At 38.4% G+C, this 22,340-nt stretch overlaps 1 pseudogene; it reads right to left on the bottom strand.

Moving 5' to 3' along the window:
• Positions 1-18,809: 18,809 nt before the first annotated feature.
• LOC109191016 lies at positions 18,810-21,598 on the bottom strand (annotated as a pseudogene).
• Between the last annotated feature and the right edge of the window lie 742 nt (positions 21,599-22,340).

Genomic DNA, 22,340 nt, shown 5'->3' with positions numbered 1-22,340 from the left:
CTTTTCATATTCTGAAAAACAACGTTTAACCACACCCGCCTCTTGAATATTTGCTTTGAAAAAAAGCAGACTATCATCAGCAAAGAATAAGTGGGTAATGGAGGGAGCTCCTCTAGCCACTCTACAGCCATGTATCTCTCCCTTTGCATGTGCCTGTTTTAATAATATTGAAAGCCCTTCAGCACAAATAATGAACAAATAAGGTGACAGGGGATCACCTTGCCTTAAACCATGAGTCGGGGTTATTTGATCAGTCCTTGAACCATTTACCAGTACACTGCAAGACACAGTGGTTACACACATCATCAATAACTCTATCCATCTTTCATCAAATCCCAGTGCCCTTAGCATCTTTTGCAAAAAAGACCATTCCATACGGTCGTAAGCCTTAGCCATATCCAGCTTTAAAGCCCCCCAACCTGTTAGTCCACATTGCTTCCTGTTCAAATAATGGCCAACTTCCGCAGCTATCAAGATATTATCTGTAATTAGCCTTCCAGATATAAATGCACTCTGGGACTCAGATATAATATTCTCCATTAGTGGTTTCATCCTGGCTGTAATCATCTTCGCCATAACTTTGTAAACGACAATACTCAAAACAATTGGCCTATAATCAGAAACCATTTCCGGGGTTTTCTTCTTGGGGATCAAAATAATGTTTGTTTCATTCAATTTATCAGGCATTGAGCAAGTATTCAGACAATTCATAATATAAGAAGAAACATCAGTACCCACTACATCCCAAAAGTGCTGGTAAAACCCAGGGTTCATACCATCCGGGCCTGGTGCTTTATCAGGATACATTGAAAACAATGCAGATTTAACCTCACTCTCTTCAAATGGGCGCAATAAACTCTCATTCTGTGTGCCTGTTACACGTGATTGTATACTCCCAAAGAAATCATCATTAACAGTAGGAGAACTCGAGCTAAAAATACCACGATAATAATCCAAGATTACATTCCTCATGGCATCCCCCTCAATCCAATCCCCATCATTATTCATAACTTTAGTAATAGCATTCTTTTTCTTTCGATGAGAAGCATACCTGTGGTAAAACCTGGTGTTTGCATCTGCATCCTTGAGCCAATGCTGTTTGGCCCTCTGTCTCCAGTACGTATCCTCCTGTAATTCAATACGAGCCAAACATTCATCTAGTCTCCGAAACTCGGCTAGGGATACCGGATCCATACACCCCCTGAGGCGCAACTGTTCCTTACGCAAGTTCAATATTTTCTCACCAAATTTATGGAATCGGTCTCCACCCAGCGTGTTAACCGATCACCACATAGAGTGACACACTCCTGCAACCCCCTACTTCTTCCTTCGCCCCAGGATTTTTCCACCACTTCCCTACACCCCTCATCATGTAGCCATGTCATCTCAAAACGAAAACCCCTTCTCAGAACACCCCTCCTTCCCCGAAGATTGAGAATCCCAAGGAAAAGGAAAGAATGATCTGATTTTCGGGTTAATATATTCTGCATATTTGCATCAGCCACCAACTCTCTCCAGGTTTGAGTAGCCAAAACCTTATCCAATCGTTCCTCTATCCAGTTTGGCGTGCCTTTTCCCTTCTCCCAAGTATAGGGATATCCAGCCATTGGTAATTGTGTCAAACCACACTCCTCAATAGTTTCTCCAAAGCCCCGTAGCAAGCTGTCTGGATGGGGATTTCCTCCTCGTTTCTCATACTGATATAAGAGATCATTAAAATCTCCAATGATTACCCATGGCAGATCCGATCTACTTGCCAATGACCGAATAAGGTCTCACGACTCCCTTCTCTGCGGACGCTTCGGGAAGCCATAGAAACCAGTCATCCTCCACTTATCAAAACCTGGCACACTCACCTCAACATCTATGTGATTATTAGAATAACCAATTATTCATGCAGTATCATTCGTTCTCCATAACAATGCCAGTCCTCCACTCAATCCAGTGTTATCCACATTAAAAAGGCCTTCGAAACCAAGCTTAATCCGAAGTCGCTCTGCATGATCTCGGTTAACCTTAGTTTCCATCAGAAATACAAAATCGGGTTTCTTGCGGGACACTATGTCCTCAATTTCCCGAACTGTCCGTGGATTACCCAAGCCACGGCAGTTCCAGCTCAATGTACTCATTGGGTCGGGCGGGTCTGCACCGCAGCACCCGCCATCTGCAAGTTTTTTTGAACATCCGTCATTGCTATATCCTTATAAAGGAGAATATAGTTTTACTAAATACAAAATATGCTTCAAAAGGTCCAGATCAAGTACATTCGTTGCACTTTAAGTTATTTCACGAGCGTAACTTATTTTTCGCTTTCACTAGTTCCCTTTTCCTCTCAACAGAAAATACGCAACAAAAGTATTGCGGCTCAGGATACTTTTGAAATTTTTCTTGCTATATATTACTCTTAGGATTCTTCTATATATTTATACCACAGTAATATAAATTTAAAGGGTAACACTTGTGTGAGACTCGAGTCTTAATATGTGAAATGAGTCAGATCTTTTATTAATGGGTTAGATCTTTGACCTCATTAGTCAAAGATCTGACTCGTCTTACGAATTGAGACCATGAGGCGGTCTCACACAAGTTTTTTCCAAATCTAAATAAATTAGTTTTAAATAAATGTATTGATGGAACTAATTGACCCAGTCGGGGTATGTACGATTTAATAAGTTCGCATAAATAATAAGGGGTGTAGAGCAATCTTAAATCTCCAGGCCAGTTATCCCACCTAATAGAGGTGCCTACCATTCAACGAGTGGATTAGTCACTGTGTTCGACGGTGGAAACCTTGGGCTATACCCAAAAAAGAGTTAATACCATTTGAAGTCCTCCGAGTATAGTGATTTTGCCACGTTTAGTCCTAAACTTTCAAATTGACCATTTGTAGTCCTTCGACTTTCAAATTTAACCATTCGTGGTCCAAGTTAACCACCCAGGGTCCTTCAAGTTTTGAAATTTAACCAGTCGTGGTCCTCTTGAAAGGACGATGGTTGGTTAAAATTTAATAGTTGAAGGATCATGAGTGGTAAACTTAGACCACGGATGGTTAAATTTGAAAGTCGAAGGGCCACAGATGGCTAATTTGAAAGTTTAGGACTAAACGTGGCAAAACCACTATACTCGGAGGACCTCGAATGGTAATAACTTCCCAAAAAATAAATAAATAATAAGGGGTAAAATAGTAAAAACAAATAATTGTAATAGTATTTCCTTAATTGATGTAGGAATATTACAAAAGATGTGTAACAAATTGGACATGAATTGTCTAGGCCAAGGCAATGGCAGAAAAAACCCAACAAACTTTCTAAAATGGTGGTGGGTCGTGAGACCAAGTCAAGACCCACCAATTTGAGCTCGAAGACGGGAATAGTTAGCAACCTGAGGCCCTTGCTCTAAGCTTGGGTCACAAGCTCTTAGGCCTTGGGTCGTGGACTCTTGGATCCCTGGTCTTGAATTCTCGGGCTCCATGTCATCTTTTTTTACTATTCGGGTCATTTTTTTAGGCTCCAAGTTTTGAGTTTTTAGACCTTAAATCTCCTTTATCGAGTCATTTTCAATATCTTCGTCATGAATATTAATCGAGTTTGTATGTTATTAAAATATTGACACAAGTTACCAATACCGCCACCAATGATCAAGTAACGGTGAGGATCGTTGATCAGTATGCAAATGGAGGGCTGGATTTGGACGTCAATGTATTTAATCAACTGGACACTAATGGACAGGGCTTTGCTTAGGGCCACCTCATAGTCAACTACGATTTTGTTAACTGCAATGACGATGAATATTTATTTTTAGTATATTAAAAGTTTTATGATATAATAAAACTTCTTTAGCAGAGGTAACTATGTAAGCATATATTGCTTTAATAATGAAAATAAGTATGAATTACTTTTTTTTTTAGTACTACTGACTCTATTACAATGTATTATTTGTTCTGTTGTAATTTGGCCTTCTAATTAGCTCAGTTTCTGCATGATAGTTGTACGGTAATTGCCGGTAGATTGTATGCAAAATAATAAAATGTAAAGAGGTAGACAAAATGTAAGAACTCAAGATGTAGAGCTTAAGAACACACGATCACCATTTCATTAAGCCTTGAACATGAATATATATACATACATATAACCCTTCATTTTCTATAACATAAACAATGGAATAAATTGACTCTATTACAAGGATAGTATCTATTCTATACTTTCTCTATCTATTGTAGCCCAAAGAGTCAAGAGCCCACCACCGGGGGTTCGGTCCTGTGACCTTTCCTCAAGGGGAGCCACAGAGGTGCCATCTGAGCACAAGGTACTTGGCATAAAAGGTTTGTGATAGTGGCCATAATAATAATATTTATAACACTCCCCCTTTGCCATTATCAAACTATACTCATGCCTCGTTAAAAAACCTCGCTAGACAAACCAATGGGAAAAACCTAGACGAGGAAAAGAGTACACGAAGTATGTTGAACCATGTGTTGTACCAGTTGCCTCATTAAAAACCTTAGCCTAAGAAAATCCAGTGGAAAAAAACTTAGCTATGGAAAAAAGAGTACAACCATATACCTTCAGAGCATAATCTTCAAGATTTTAAGGGTCTTCAGGATTATCCACTCAAGTGCACCTACTTCGGTTGCATCACTAAAAACCTTAGCCTAAGAACACTCTATGAGAAAAAACTTAGCTAAGGGGAAAAAGAGTAGAACCATATGCTTTCGGAGCATAATCTTCAGGATTTCAAAAGTCCTCTAGATTGTCCATTCTAGTGCAATTAGGGGTTGTCGCTCCCCCTGAAGATAACAATCTTCTAAGCCTATGCATCCCAATTTTAGGAACATATTACTCAGTGGATGTATTGTAACACCACCAATTCTAAATACAAAACTATACAAAATAACGAGGAAATTTTCTCAAAATGCGAAAGACTGAACATGGGTGCTTTGCCACACTTAGGTTATTCTAAACCCAAATGCACAGGCTAATACTAAATTCATAATTCAATAAGGTTATTACACCACTTTTACACATAACTAACTATAATATTCATCAAACGGTCTACTCAACATAAAGGATATGACTATACTATCTCTTCCAGTTAGCGCGTTCTCGATAAGGCCTTTAATCCAAACCTGAAAACATTTTAAAAGAATTAGCGAGAGATGCTAAATAACCCCACTCCAATATGTAAACATACATAGATATACTTTTCATACTTCAATATAGGTTTTGAGACTTGAGAATACATATATATTTCTCTAATCAACTCTAATTCAATAAATGATAGAGAGTGGAATCAAATCAAGACCAACTCGAGAAGTATACTCAATGATATGACAATATGCAACAAGGATATCAATAACGAGAATGATTCAATGAGTTAACAATAACGAGTTATGCACAACAAGAGGTGTAGATCAATCACATTATTCAAGTATAATACAGTTCTCATCATAGTCACACAATCAATATCAATATCAAGTTCAAAGTCCTCACAGGGACAATTCACAATTCAAATATCGCAAAGTCAACAAATCAAGTGTTAGTGGATCAGTGTGGAGGGCTCCCAGACGGCTCAAGTCCACTCAGGGACACAATATCTCAATCAATCAATCAAATCAAATGGAGGCAGTTCTAATTCCTTAAGTGTATACACCCTTATTGGGATCTCTAGGCCCCAATAAGTAAAACTAGATCTGACAACCCAGAATACGTTTCTACCAGGTTGCCCGCAATTCAAAAGTCATCTCAAGTCAATCAAAAGTTCCCCACACTGTCCACTGTGCCAGCATAACAATCTCAACAAGGATTAAGCAAAGACAATGAAATAGATTCCACAAGAAGGATATTCAACAATGAATAATCTCAATCAATAGCTCAAGATCAAGGAATTCCAAAGATAAGAAACAACAAGGACATGATCTCACAATGATAGCTCAATGTCAACGGATTTCAAGAAAGATACAAGAGAGATATAATCCATATTCAACAATGAATAATCTCAATCAATAGCTCACGATCAAGGAATTCCAAAGATAAGAAACAACAAGGATATGATCTCACAATGATAGCTCAATATCAACGGATTTCAGGAAAGATACAAGAAATAGATAATCCAAAAGCAATAGCTCGATATCAAAAGGATTCTAGAGAAAGACTACAATGAATAGATAATCTCAAGTCAACAATTCAACCAAGAATCAAGAAAAGGGTACCAAAAGGGCTCATACTAGCATCAAGAAGCAACATTACTAGCATATGCACGTCAATAGGATATTCACAAGGATTCTTACGAAGGAAATACAAAGGATTCTCAACATAGAATTCAACAATAATCCAACGAATATAAAGATTGGATCTTTACAACGAATCAAGACTCAAATCCTAATCAATAGACTCATAATACTCCACTATAGACTTAGGTAACATCAACAAATACTCAAAAGTGCACAGGAGGCAACAAAACAATTCAAGAAGCCAATCAAAACTGAACCAGCGGCCAGCGCGGGCCCGTCAAGTACCCCCGTGGGAACAACACAGTAGGGTTTGGCGGGACCTCCACCCTCGTCAAACACCCCCTTTGCCTTCTCCCGGGTGGGTTCAGTGGGTGTGCCATACCCGTTGATCACCCCCGCGAAGCCAAAAAACTGAAGAAAACAGTAGTGTTTCGAAAATATTTCCAGAATGCAAGAATCAACTCAAAACTCAACAAAACTCAACAATAATCATATCAAACAACAAATATAACTTGGAATAGAAGAAATGGCACATCTACACAAGTGTACTGCTAACATACAAGCTCTAAAAATAAGCATAAACACAATATTATGCTCAAATTCATCAAGAATATCAAGAATACACAATATGGAGTTTAAAATAGTTTTCATGGACATAAGTTACCACCTAAGAACCAAATTGAATCCTCACTCATTTAATAAAGCTGTCACTTAAAAAAAATAATAAGTTAAGCCATAGGAGAATTCAAAGTCTGGCCTCGTCTAAGATTAAATGTGTCCTTTACCAACTAATCTAAACATCCCTTTTGTTAACTCATAAACATAAACATCATTAAATAATAACCCACCAAATCAATATTTAATCCATAGCTTATAACATCATCATAAATCTATAACATCACCACCCCATCATCATCAATACCCAACATCATCATTATTAACACACAGCCTTGTCATCATCAACAATTCATTCATCACCATCAACATTATGGTATCAATCTTAAGCCTCAATAAGTAGAACAATAACTCACCTATACGTGCTGTCCAGTCCACACCGCTAAGCCACCATCGCTGGAAGCTCCGTTCAGCCGCTCAATGCCACGCTGGAAAAGGGCCGGAACTTCGTCGATCTGATGAGCTTGGCCAGAACAGAGAGCACACGAGGGTGCTTCACGCCACTGCCACCCCCGCCAACTGCTACCGCGAGGCCCTCCGCACGGAGCTGCACCACCACCACGCCGTAAACAGAGGAGAGAAAGGGCGCCGGAGGAGAGAAGGTCCCAGCTTGATGCCGCGCTACTGTCTTTCTGCTCCTCGATGTCGGGACCGCTACCGCCCACACTGGTTCACCGGAGGGAGATGGAGAAGACAGGGCCGGTTTTTAAATTTTGGTGGCCCTGTTCTTTTTGTAAATAAATGAGGCCTATGAAAAATATAAGTACTCTTTAGAATCAATACCGTAAAATACATGATTTTTATTTATATATTACTTTTTCAAGAAACAAACACATAACACATATGTGTGACTACGGAACAACCGAACAAACACATTACACATAACGCATAAAATTATTAAATTAAAGATTTGAAGTGAAGGATTGAAACAACCTGGAAAGCTTCCTGCCTCTTGTAGAAATGCAGAAAACAAATTCTGCGTGGGCCAGCACCAGCAGCGCCTGAGACCTTGCGCTTCATGGACGGTGGACCTCCTTCAGCTCCGCTAAGCGCTCGCCCTCGGCTCCTGGAACTTCCGCAGTTTCGCCCAATCGCCTGTGCCCCAACCGAAATCGCTCCTGGCCTCCTGTAAAATCTACGAAATTCGATCACTTCCTAGTTCTTGTCTTCCTCTAAAATTCTAAATATTTGATTCCTACGGCTATGTCTACTGATTTTAGTGTTCTACTGCTCCCAGACGTCTCAGTGTTCTGGGCCTCTACTCTGCCAATTGCCAGACGAAGAAACAGGAGAGAAAATTAGAAAAACTAAATCGTTTTTTTTTTCTTTTGTTTGTTTCTTCTAATATTCTCAACAAATATGAATACTCAATACTGTATAGTTCTAATCTTCTCAGACAATATGAATAGTGTATTGGTAATGGTAGTGATTAGTAAATGGTATAGAACGTTGTGGAATGGGGGAAACAGAACGTCAGTTTTGAATGCTAAATTAATTTTATGTTAATTATGAGGAGAGCGTGATTTTGGGGAAGGGAAAATCGGAAGAGTTGTAGACTTTTTAATCGTTCAAGTCTTTATGATTAACTATAAATTTGTTTTTAGAAATTTCTTAACTGAAAAAAAATTAAATATGGGGCCCCCAAAAATTGGGAGCCCTGTGCTATTGGGCTGCTTGCACAGCCCAAAATTCGACCCTGGGAGAAGAAGTCTTGTCGGAGTTTCCGCCGGAAACTAACGATACTACCTGAAAATTTGTAAAGCGCAGCACCGAAACTGAAGTTGTAACACAAACAATATGTAACGCAGTTAGGGCAAACAACCCTAATCTGCTAGGGGAACTTCTCAATTTGAGAATTTGCCTAAATCCACTAAAAGCTCAATATTTAAAGTACACTGTTTGGAACCTGAGATTACGCAATAGAATGATCTTTCCTACCAAACTATTGAAACATAAACACATGTACTACTTTCTAGGGGAATTTAGTATCCTATTCTCAAAGACTCTCGTACCTCACAATCAGATCTTGAATGCTTGAAATCTACAATAAAGGACATCCCCTATTTATAGTAGCTATTCCTAACAGATTCGTGAATAACAAACTATTCCTAATCAAAATAGAACTAGAAAATCTTCAACAACAAATCCTCTTAGAACTAGTATTCTTCAATAATTATTCCTCTTAAGACTGATATTCCTTTATAGAACTGAAATTCTTTTTGCACATAACTTTAACAAAATACTTTGAGTCAACATTCTCCCCCTTTGTCAAATTTTTGGCAAACACCTTGGTCTCTGTCTTTCTCCCCCTTAGTTGATGCCACAGTGGTGTTTGATTGATGGTAGATTAATGACAGGTTAGATCACCATCCCATGTGTAGCTTTTATCAGATGATCTTTTCCCCATCATAACACATTCATGTTTTTGGTTGTAGACTTTACAATTCTCTTTGGAAAATTCTACTTTGAGTTCATCATCACACAGTTGACTTATACTGATAAGGTTTACTTTGAGTCCTTGTACCAAAAAGACTCTTGGTAATCTGGGCAGTCCATGGACATTCAAGGTACCACTTGCGATAATCTGTCCTTTTCCACCATCTCCAAAAGTGACATGCCCTTCATTTTTGTACTGGATATTCTCAAGATAATGTGGATTTCCTGTCATATGTCTTGAACATTCGCTGTCAAAATACCAAACACTTTGTTCTTGGCTTGTTTCTGAGGTATACGCAACAGTTTGTGTTTGTTCCTTTCTTACCCATACTTTCTTGCTGTTATTTTTGCTTTGTACTGCCCAATCTCTGTTGTTTTGTCTGTAATAGAGATCATTTTGTCTTTTGAAGCAGTACGCCTTTATGTGTCCCAATTTGTGGCAGTAATAACATCTGATTCTCCTTCGGTGTTGAAAGTGATGTTGTGACACCTCAGGATTTTCAGAAGAGTGGCATTCACTGGATGCTAGATTTGGAGATCTAGGTCATCCATCTAGTGCCTTGATTTCTTGTAACAGTTTGGCCTCTCTGTTTTTAGATTCTAATAATTCATTTTGAGTTTCTTTGAGGCGCTTTTCTTCTCTCTCTTTTTCACCTTTTAGAAACTGATTTTCTTGCATGAGCTCTAGATTCACTTTGATGATTTGTTCCCATTTAGCATGCAATTGGGTATATGACTCTAGCAGTTCTTGCATACCATTTTCGTTTCCGTTGTCATTCTCATGATTTGCGGTTAATGCTACGAAATTAGTGTTGGTGTCTCTTCACTATCTGAGTCATCACTTAGTGTTGCCACATATGTTTTGTTCTTCCTTTTAAAGTATGTTGGGCATTCTGACGGGATGCGTCCAAACCCTTGAACTCGTAGCACTGAATTCCTTCAGGTTTTAGACTTTCCCTTCCTTTTGAAATAGATTGATTTTGTCTAGTTGGGAAGTTCCCTTGATTGATTGAAGCATTTTTGCTTCTAAATTTGTTGAATTTTTTGAGAACTCTGTTGAAATTCTTTATTAGGAGAGCAATTGATTGTTCCATGGTTTCAGTATCAATTTCTGGACTCTCTTTCTGCTTTGATTGGAGCGCAATTCCTTTGTCATTATTTTTCCCTTTTTGCAGTATCTCAAGCTCATATATATGTTTGAAGATTTCCCATTAGATCACTGAGTTTGTAGGTGTTTAGATCTTTGTTTTCTTGGATGGCTGTAACCTTTATCATAAATCTCTCAGGTAGGGAACGTAGGACCTTTTTGACGAGCCTAGGTTCAGGAATAGGTTCGCCTAGGTTAAACGCATCTCCAGCAATCCCTAAAACTCTTGCACTAAACTGTGAGATATCTTCATCTTCTTCCATTTTTAAATTGTCAAACTGTGTTTATATCATTTGCAGCTTGGATTGCTTAACAGAAGTATTTCCCTCGTGATGATCACATAGTATATCCCATGCAATTTTAGCTATGCCAGTGGTAGCGATTAGTTTGAAAGTATCTTCACTTACCGCTCCATAGATGACATTCATTGCTTTTGAATTGTAATTATATTCCCTTCGCTCTTCTTCATTCCATCCTGTTTTAGGTTTTTGATTACCTTTATCATCAACTGGATTCTTCCATTCTTTCTCAACGGCTTCCCAAACTCCTTCTCCTTGTGCCAAAATATAGATTTTCATTCTAGCTTTCCAGTAGGAAAAATTTGTACCAACGAGAGCAGGGGGCCTGGTGCTTGACAGTCCTTCTCTGAGAAACTCCATTAGGATCCTGCTAATAATTTAAGCAGTTTGGCTCTGATACCAATTGAAAATTTGTAAAGTGCATCACCGAAACTGAAGTTGTAACACAAACAATATGTAACGCAGTTCGGGCAAACAACCCTAATCTGCGAGGAACTTCTCAATTTGAGAACTTGCCTAAATCCACTAAAAGCTCAATATTTAAAGTACACTGTTTGGAACCTGAGATTACACAATAGAATGATCTTTCCTACCAAACTATTGAAACATAAACACATGTACTACTTTCTAGGGGAATTTAGTATCCTATTCTCAAAGACTCTCGTACCTCACAATTAGATCATGAATGTTTGAAATCTACAATAAAGGACATCCCCTATTTATAATAGATATTCCTAACAGATTCGTGAATAAAAAACTATTCCTAATCAAAATAGAACTACAAAATCTTCAACAACAAATCCCCTTAGAACTAGTATTCTTCAATAATTATTCCTCTTAGGACTGATATTCCTTTATAGAACTGGAATTCTTTTTGCACATAACTTTGACAAAATACTTTGAGTCAACACTACCGTCGACCAGAGGAGCTACTGCCTTGCTCGCCGAGCTTCATCCATTACCGCTGCACGTCCTGCCGTCGCCGCCGTCGATGGTCACTGCCAACGAAAAGGACGAGAGGGAGAAGGAAGATGGCTATAGCCTATAGGGATGATGTGAGGCAGCTAACAAAGAGAAGGAATGGTGGTTCATGGTCTTGCTTTGTTGGGTAGTTCGAATGATAGAGGCGAAGAGCTGTTACTTGGAGCTTTTGGAGAAGAAGGCAATACAAAGCTATCTTTACATATATTAATCTTTATCTTTATCTTTATCTTTATATATAATATAGCAAAATCCTAGATTTCCCTCCAAAAGTGTAAATGGGCTTTGGAAAAATGGGCTGCAGCAATATATATACAAGTTTGGCCCATAAATTTTTAAAAAATGTAATTATATATTAGCCCAACATTTGTTATATTAAAACTTTAATATATATATATATATATATATATATATATATATATATATATATATATATATATATATATATACTAACTTTTTAATAGTTTGTAATTTTGATTAGTTTTAATAATTTATAAAGAAAGTTAGGTAAAATAAAATCAAGTAGGGAAAAAAATTTCCCGTCTAAGTGTGAATGCATATTAATAGATTTGTAAGATCATTATTTTTTTTGTTTGTAAACCACGAGGTGGTCCGGGTCTTTCTTTGTCCGTTTAACTTTGTAAGATCATTATTGCAAATGAGATTAGGAATATGAATGCATTTTTTGTCAGATTTATTGTCTTAACATTTAAATATTACAATGTATAACTATATTTACATTTTTAATAAAATTAATTTTGCTTTGTATAATAACATTACAACAATACTTATAAAATTTTTCTCTGTACATCGCACAGGGCAAATAATAGTATATATATATAGAAGAAAGTTTGACAGAATTTCAGAATACACCAAGTTAACAACATGCACCAACGGGGTAAAGGAAACACACCACAACGAAATGTAAAAAATTACAAAAAAATACAAACAGACCCAAAAAATACACCATATAACTCACCAACCCCAATGATATATTTCTCAACACGGTGATTTTACTCACACCTAATGATGTGTTTTTGGTGATGCGTACCTAATTTGTGCGTATTTTTGTAGTGTATTTTCCTAACATTGATGGTGTATATTTGTTGAACTATTGGTGACGCAACATCGTAAGACACTGCCGCAATTGAACCTTCCTCTCTCTCTCTCTCTCTCTCTCTATATATATATATATATATATATATATATATATATATATATATATATATATATATATATATATATATATATATATATCTAGATTTTGATTCGTGTGAGGTCATGTCTTCCCGTGCGGTCAGTGCGACATACACCATTAGGTATGTATAAATGCACCATATAGTGTTCGAAAATACACCAGAATGAAATGTCAAAAAATACACCACACAAAAAAAAAAAACAAAAAACAAAAAACACCACACATAATGGTGTATTTACGAACACTGTGTGGTGCATTTTTGCATACCTAATGGTGTATGCCGCACGGGAAAACCTGACCTCACAGGAACTTGACTATATATATATATATATATATATATATATATATATATATATATATAATCGCACTCAGGTGCGAATGCTTCGCCCAGGCGCGAAATAAGAATGGATTCTGTCCGTCCACATGTCCAGATCTAATGGATGAGAAACACTGATTTTTTAAAAAAACGCGGTGGAATTTTCGTAAATAATTAAACATCGAAGTGCAAGTAAAATGTATTACTAGTGCATATAAAATGTATTATAGGTGCAAGTAAAAATTTACATTGAGCATCAATACTTAGTTGCACCTATAGTTCTAAGTAGTTGCACCTATAGTTCTAAGTAGTTGCACCTATAGTTCTAAGTAGTTGCACATATAATTATAAGTAGTTGCACCTAGGTGTATGAATGTTTGCGAGTGGTTTTCAGGGGTATTACTACCCGCTGAACTCAGATCAATGAATGTTAACAAGGCAAAATTACATGCACTTATAGGTGAAAGTAGGTGCACCTATAGTTATAAGTAGTTGCACCTATAGTTATAAATAGTTGCACATATAGTTATAAGCACACCCAGGTGAATGAATGGTTGAGGGAAGTGAATGTTAATAAGGCAAAATTACATGCACTTATAGGTGAAAGTAGGTGCACTTGTAAATGATTTTACTTGCACCTAGATGTTCAATTATTTACGAAAATACCACCGCGTTTTTTTTTAAGTTATTAGATCTGGACACGTGTCGCGCGGCTGATTCGTTCGCACTTCCTTCCTGGGCACTTATTCGCACTTGAGTGCATCCCTATATATATATATATATATATATATATATATAAAACATATTTAGTAGGGTTTTTGGAAAAAGGATTGGACTAGTTAAATATAAAAGGTTGGGCCAAGTAGGTTGGGTTTGGGTTATGGTTCGAGACTACAATATATATTTATATATCAACAAATGTAGGTAAATTATTGTCCACACAGTGTTATGTGGATAATGGTCCACACAGTGTTATGTGGACCATAACAAAAAGTACATTTTTAATATATTAAATGTACATTATTTTTGTACTGAATGTACATTATATTATATAATGTACATTCAGTACAAAAATAATGTACATCCCCTGATTATAATATATATTATTTTTGTGCTGAATGCACATTATTTTTTTACTAAATGTACATTATTTTATAATATACTAAATACGGTTCACATAACTTGTATGGACCATGGTCCACACAATAATGATTGACATATGTATATATGGGCTTAGGGTACATGATAGGCTTAAATAATAAAATATTTGGGCTCAAGAATAATTATATATAATGTATATATATATATATTACGCTTAGATAATTGATACACTATAGGGATAAAATCATTTTGGGCTTAAGGCATTTGGGTGGTAAAATAATGGTTCATATAATAAGTTGACCAAAGCCCATTTTAAAATAACTATATATATATATATATATATATATATATATATATATATATATATATATATATATATATATATATATATATATATAGTTTTAGTAAAATATTTAATAATAGGTAAATAGTTTTATTTGAAAAATATTTATATTTAATATAATGTTTAGGAAAATACGGAGTGTCACACTCTTTCTCTCTTAAAACAGCTTCGTCCCCGAAGCTAGAACTCATTTTGGGGATAAAGAGTCAAACTAGTACGGTAGTAAATAGGGAAAATATTTTAGGGAATATATACTCGGTTTTGAAAAAGATTCGGTTCAATAGGGAAAAAAGAATGAAGAGTTTAGGTTTTAAACTCAAAGACAACGTTGGTTGGGAAGAGAATCAAGGTTATCAAGGCTACCACTTAGGAAATAAGGTGGTCACCTTGCAGAGGATCAATTTGAAGAGAAAACAAGAACGTGGTTTTAAAAGGCAAAAAGGATTTCTCAACAAAAAGGGTATTCGATAAGTTAAGGAAAAGAGAGGAATTCAGTTTTAAGATGGAAAAAGATTCTTAACTTCACGTGATTTCTTCGACTTAGCGCTTCGGTCACCACATTTTGACGAACTGATGCTCCTCTTCCTCGAGTCTGACGCGTCATAACCCTAAGATCCATATCAGACTTCCTTCATAAGTTGAAGTCTCATTCAACTTTACCACTTCAAAAGGGATCTAATGCAATGAATCACAAACATACTTCTCCCATAAATTCCAAATTCTCGACCAATTTGGTTAGCAAAGCTAATCTTTAGGTCACATTTCCCAATTCTTTCCAAGATCTCTTATAGTTCAAGGAACCTCGAGTTTAGAAAACTGAGTGTTTTCTGAAACTCGGAATGAGTTCGGTCGTGAGTTGGTCATGGCAAACCTGACTTATCAAGTGTGGACCTCACTTGTGGCATCATCCTTAATCCTACGTATCACCCTATAACCCGGTGTGGTCGAGGACTTATTAAAACACAAAACTAGCATTTTTCCTAGCCCAAGTTAAACCTTCATATTCAAATTCACCTAGCCTAATAAGCTGTTTTAAAATATTATTTGAAATTAGAGTGTGAAAAGAAGATTGAGCCAACAATCATATACTCACAAGTAGTTAACAAACATGAAGTATGATAGTACTAATTCTGGGCTTCCGGCTGTACGTGGAATGTATGTACCATATGTATGTGTGTATGAACAATATCGTAGTAAAACAAAATGTAGATCTCTTTTATTCATCATTGTTCTTATGCTTTAGAGAGAAGGGAAAGAATAGGTCCACTCGAGAGAGAGAGAGAGGAAAGAAGCCTCTAACTTGGAGGGTCAAGGGTTGGTGGGTTGACCTTGACCCCTGGACCGGGACCTGAACCGTTTGACCCCAACCCAAGCAGGAGCACGGAGCGTACGGGGAGCCTGAACCCGGGGTATATTCCCCATCAAGAAGCCCCCCTCCCCCCAAGTCAGTGCCCTGACGATGAGTTAATGAGGAAGGATTCGGGCTGGAAAAATGATTGTACGGTCCGTGACATGCACCGGTTGCCTCGTTAAAAAACCATAGACTAGGAAAAAACCCAGTGGGAAAAAATTATAGCTAAGGAAAAAGAGTACAACCCTAAACACAGTCTTTTGGACTAAAAAGGGGTTGCGCGACCTAGGGGTTGGTTTTGCAACACGATTTGCGAGAGGTCGGAACCTACCAACCTGGTGATCGGGACGCTAGCGAAGATCGGGAGATCGAGTTAGCTGCGATCTAGAGGTCTACTTATCGCTCTATCGACCGGGTTGCTGGGTATGAACGGGAGGTCAGACTAATTTGCGATTTAGGGATCAAACTTTCTACGATCTAACACTAGAAGACCCGATGGTCTAACGACAGCGAGACGCGCTCGGTTTATGAATCAAAAATCCCAGGCGAAGGGACACTAGGAGACCCGATGGTCTAACAATGGCGAGACGCGCTCAGTTTACGAATCGAAAATACCAGGCGAAGGGACACTAGGAGACCCGATGGTCTAACAATAGCGAGATCGGGAATGTCGTTCTACTCGGGAAATACTTTAGCGAAACGAACGAGAAGCACACGAGCTACTCTACCAATGCAGCCTCCCACTCCCTTAGGTCCGAGAATCGTCAGCATAAGGGAGTTTGATAAGATGGGTTCTCGAGTTCGCCTTTTTAACTTTGATCGTGATCGGGAAATGACCCGATCGAGCTTACGATGCCAATGCACCGGGACAAATTCATAGTGCCGATGATCGGGAAGCACCTTAGCGAAACGGCCGAGAAGCGCACGAGCTACTCTACCTATGCAGCCCCCCACTCCCTTAGGTGCGAGAATCGTCAGCATAAGGGAGTTTGATAAGATGGGTTCTCGAGTTCGCCTTTTAACTTTGATCGCGATCGGGAAATGACCCGATCGAGCTTATGATGCCAATGCACCGGGACAAACTCATAGTGCCAATGATCGCGAAGCACCTTAGTGAAACGGCTAATAAGTGAATGAGCGATGATTGGGAAGCACTTTAGTGAAACGACTGAGAAGCGAACGAGGCTACTGGTGTAGCCCCCCACTCCCTTAGTTGCGAGGATCGTCAACATAAGGGAGTAGATACGATAGTTTCCCAAGTTTGCCTTGCAACTTTGATTGCGATCGAGAAATGACCCGATTGATCTCATGATGCCGGTGTACGCCATTACGGTCGTTTGTTTAGGCCTATGCCCAAATCGATCGTGAACCGAATCTTGAAGTTTGCGCGACATTGCAGTCGTTTGTTCGGGCCTTTGCCCAGATCGGTTGTGAACCGAACATTGAAGTTTAAGCGACATTACGGTCATTTGTGAAGTTTACGGGACATTGCGATCGTATTTGAAGTTTACGCGACATTGCGGTCGTATTTGAAGTTTACGCGACAATGCGGTCGTTTTTTGAAGTTTACGCGACATTGTGGTCGTTTTTTAAGTTTACGCGACATTGTGGTCGTATTTGAAGTTTACGCGACATTGCGGTCGTTTTTGAAGTTTACGCGACATTGCAGTCGTTTTTGAAGTTTATGCGACATTGCGGTCGTTTTTGAAGTTTACGCGACATTGCGGTCGTATTTGAAGTTTACGCGACATTGCGGTCGTTTTTGAAGTTTACACGACATTGCGATCGTTTTTGAAGTTTACGCGACATTGTGGTCGTACGGTCGAAGCCTCGTCCAATTGATCCGGAGACCAAAAATTGCCTACGTAGTAGGGCTTGATGCCGGGACTTTTCCCGGACTTAACAATGCCGGTGGCGGCATGACCGACCTGACCGGGCTTAGGGTGCCGGTGGTGGAAACACCAACCTAACCGAGCTTAGTGGAGTGGTTGGGGAACCAGCCCAACAGCTTGAGCGCCTTGGTTCAAACCCCTCTACATTTCTAGAACCTCTTCCATAGATTTTTCTTAGATGGTAGGAACTTAATTCTTTGTCACGGTCCTCACAGACGGCGCCAAAATTATAGTACTAATTCCGGGCTATACGTGGAATGTATGAAATGCTTTAGAGAAAAGGGAGAAAATAGGTCCACTCGAGAGAGAGAGAGGGGGAAGATGATAAAAATTACGGAGCATTATATTGTTTAAGAAACAAGTAATATTTTTAATGAAAATTTAATATATATTGATCTATAAAAATTATTACATTTTTACTAATAGCATTACATAATTAGGATTCATTCAACGTGAGATAGTCTGATCTCACACAAATTTTGTGCTATAATAAATCTATAATTATCAAAACAGAATCCTGCAAATGTCAAGTATATGTGAAATGGCTTTGGAGTCGGCTGAGTTGTGTGAAAATGAACATTTTTCCAGTTCAGGAGCAGTGCATTTTCTGAATCCTGCAAGCATAGAGAATGAATTCCTTTTCTCACAGACATACCAGAGGCTCAAGTAGGAGTGTAAATGAGCCGAGAAGCTCGGGAGCCGCTCGGTCAAAGCTCAATTCGAGCCGGCTCGTTTCGTAATTGAATCGAGCTCGAGCTCAAATGTTTTAGACTCGTGGCTCGTCGATCCGCTCGGTCAAAGCTTGGCTCGAGCTCGGTCAACTTTGAACTCGAGCTTCAATTTTTTTTGATACATTAAGTTTCTCAACTTACGCTAAACTAATCATAAGCTCCTAGAACCTTTGCCCAAGAGTTGCTGAAGGAGGTAAATTGTGAGTCACCAAACAGCTTCCCAATCAATTCCTATCGTTGACTCCACGCACAAGGGATCCATCTCCACACTTCTGCCAACTTGAGGAGCCCAATCTCCAATCTGGGGAGCCCAAGAGCCCAAATTCTAGCTTGGGGTGTCCTAGCTCCAAGATGTTGTTGGTAGGAGTCGAAGACCCCCACCTTGCTATTAAAGTGGTGACTTTTGCTCTGTTTCTCCAATGCCCTGACCCAAAAACCATTCAAAACTAGATTTAAGCACCTGGATCTAACATTCTTAAGGAAGACTGACTTAGATCAGTTTATTGTATCAACCAGCAGGAACAAGTGCTATCTTATTACTCTTTGACTGGATAAAGCTATAGCCAGGGTTTTTCAATAACCCTCTATTCACCATAAGTTCCGTTATATCAGATGCCCTCTGCCATAAACCTCCCAATGCATATATGTTAGCTAGGACAGCATAGTTAGCAGACTCGTGGGGTTTCATACTAAATAAGTGCTTTGCTGCTTCTTCTCCAAGAGACATATTTCCATACATACTACATGCCCCAAGAATTGAGCCCCAAAGAGAGGCGTTGGGTCCCCGCGCATATAAAATCATGGGCTTCCTCCAAACAGCCTCCTCGTGCAAGAAGGTCTACCATGCAGGCATAATGCTCTGGCCGAGGCAACAGTTTATACTTGCCAACCATGTTGCGGAAGCATTTCCAACCTTCGACAGGCAACCCTGTATGGCTACAAGCTGAGAAGAGAGACAAGAACGTTATATCGTTTGGATAAATCCCCTGAGATTCCATCTTCTTGTAGAGCAAAATTGCATCGTCTATGTGACCGTGCATACCATATGTAGAGATCATTGATGTCCATGAGATTATATTCTTCTCCTTCATGTGATCAAAAGTTCTCTTTGCATCTTCAAGTTCACCTGTTTTGGAGTACATGTCAATCAAAGAGTTCCCCAATGCTATGTCATGGTTATTTTGATATTTCAATGCAAGAGAGTGCATCTGCCTTCCTAGAGCCAGTAATGCTGAGTTAGCGCATATATTGAGCATCGAGCACAATATTACACTATCAATTCCCCTATGCATTCGGTGCATCTCCGAGAAGAGTTCCAGGCAGTCATCACTGCTTCTACCCTCACGAGCATACCCCGTAATTAGTGCAGTGCATGCTATGGTGTCTTTATTCTTCAAGGCATTATGTGACTCATAACCAAGCTGAATGATAAAGCCATGTATTGTGCTGACCTTCACGAGTCCAGCAAACCTATACCCTCCAAATGAGTTTCTCAAAATACTTCCAAAGGTGAAGCAATCAGGATGCATACCTACATTAACATCATCATTATGGGAGTAAAATAAGCGTATAATAAACAACCAATCAAATCTAGTTGCTTACTGTTAAATGAGTAACCATGAAAAGCATTCGGCATAATTCAAAACTTAGAAGTAGTCATTATCTAAAATGTAGTTAGCTGCCATGCTATAGATTAGCAAAAGCACACAGCTCCTTTAATCTATAGCTTAAAGAGAGCCAAGTTTCAACTATATGATAGGGTTGGTAATAAATAGGAAGTTACCACAAAATAGAACATATCCAACTTTTCACATCATGACGAGCAATGAATATAAAACAGTCACTTTGAAATTGGCATAGAACATCACATGAAATTTCAATCCTTCTAACTATTTAAAGTAAAAAGTCACAATTCACATTCAGAGAGATTATTCATGGAAAGTCGATTTAAATGCTTTATTTATCACTAATATTTTTGGCAGGGTAGCTGCAAAAGTATGACATGTATATATACTGAAAACAGCAAACATCAAAGTATACCTTCTCTAAGCATCAACCTGAACATCAGAAATGCATCATCATCAAACCCCTGAAAAGAATATCCACCAATCATTGCATTCCATGAAATCAAATCCCTCCCCAACATCGAATCAAAAACACGACGAGCATCCTTCACTTTCCCACACTTCGAATGGAAATCAAGCAATGCACTCTGCACAAACAAATTCTCAGCAAATCTACTCTTCTGGATACGCCCTTGCACTTGCCTCCCTCCATCCAAACACAACAAACCGGTGCACGCCTTCAAGGCACTTCCATAAGTAAACTGATTGCCCCTTAAACCCTCCCGGTGCATGGTAGAAAACACCCCCAGAGCTTCTCCTGAGTCGCCATTCTTAGAATACCCGGACAACAGTGCAGTCCAAGAAACCAAGTTTCGCTCAGGCATTTCGCCGAACACCTTGTGAGCGACTTCCATGTCACCAAACTTCGAATAGAATATGATCAGCTTGTTGTTCAGGTGTATGTTAGTGGGAAAATTATTTTTTATCAAATAGGCGTGAATCAAATGGCCATGGCATTTGTCGATACAAAGATCAAGAAGTTTCGAGTACACAGTGTAGTCTGCTCCGGTTGGGTTCTGGAGGATAAGTGCCAGAGCTTCCCTAAGCCTCTTGGCATGACAGAGAGATTCAATGGCAGATTTCATCATTTCACTGCCAATGAAGACAATAGCGTCAGTTGATTAACAACTTTCCGGTATGAATTCTTCATATCTTAAGGAATTGGCGTTTGCAATTTACAAAAATTGTGATGGCTTTTGGTAGCTAGAAAAGTTCAAACTTTCTTAAAAGTTTAAAAGATGAAAATATTATTTGTACTGTAGCATCGTTGTCTGGGTGGTGTAGTTGGTTATCACGCTAAAGTCTCACACATTAGAGGTCCCCGATTTGAACCCGGGCTCAAACAAACTGTGCATCCGTTTATCTGCTATTGCTTGCTATGACAACCTGATAACAGGAGCCTTTTCCATTTTTCCTTGGGGTTTAAAATGTAGTCATGTAGATGGATCGTTATGCTGTGCAACGACGTCGTTTTATTAAAAACGCGCATCCCATTTAAAAAAAAATAAATTCAATTTTCATTTCCTTCAACAGCATTATGTTGTTCATAGATTCTGGAATTTTAGTTCATAGATTCTGGAATTTTAGTTCATTGATTATGGATATTTAAACGTGAATCGAAACTGATTTTTTTCATTTAGTTCATTCATTATGGATATTTAGTTCATTCATTATGGATTTTTAGTTCATTCATTCTGAAATTTTAGTTCATAGATTCTGGAATTTTAGTTCATAGATTCTAGAATTTTAGTTCATCGATTCTGGAATTTTAGTTCAAATTATGCACAATATAATGTTGTTGCTGGGAATCGAAACTGATTTTTTTTTTTTAAGTAAGACGCGCGTTTTTAATAAAACGATGTCGTTTTTGCATCCGTATGCACCATGCATGGTGCATACGCACAGCATAATTTGCCCATGTAGATGGAGTTCCCTATCACTCCTTTTAAAAAATAATGATTAACTTGACCAAGCAGCCATACAATGATTAACTTGACCACATATCATTTTAATTTC

Source organism: Ipomoea nil, unplaced genomic scaffold (assembly GCF_001879475.1).
Source record: "Ipomoea nil cultivar Tokyo-kokei standard unplaced genomic scaffold, Asagao_1.1 scaffold1612, whole genome shotgun sequence".
Lineage (NCBI taxonomy): Eukaryota > Viridiplantae > Streptophyta > Magnoliopsida > Solanales > Convolvulaceae > Ipomoea > Ipomoea nil.
Note: the sequence above shows the minus strand (reverse complement) of the source record. Positions and strands in the feature narration are given on the sequence as shown.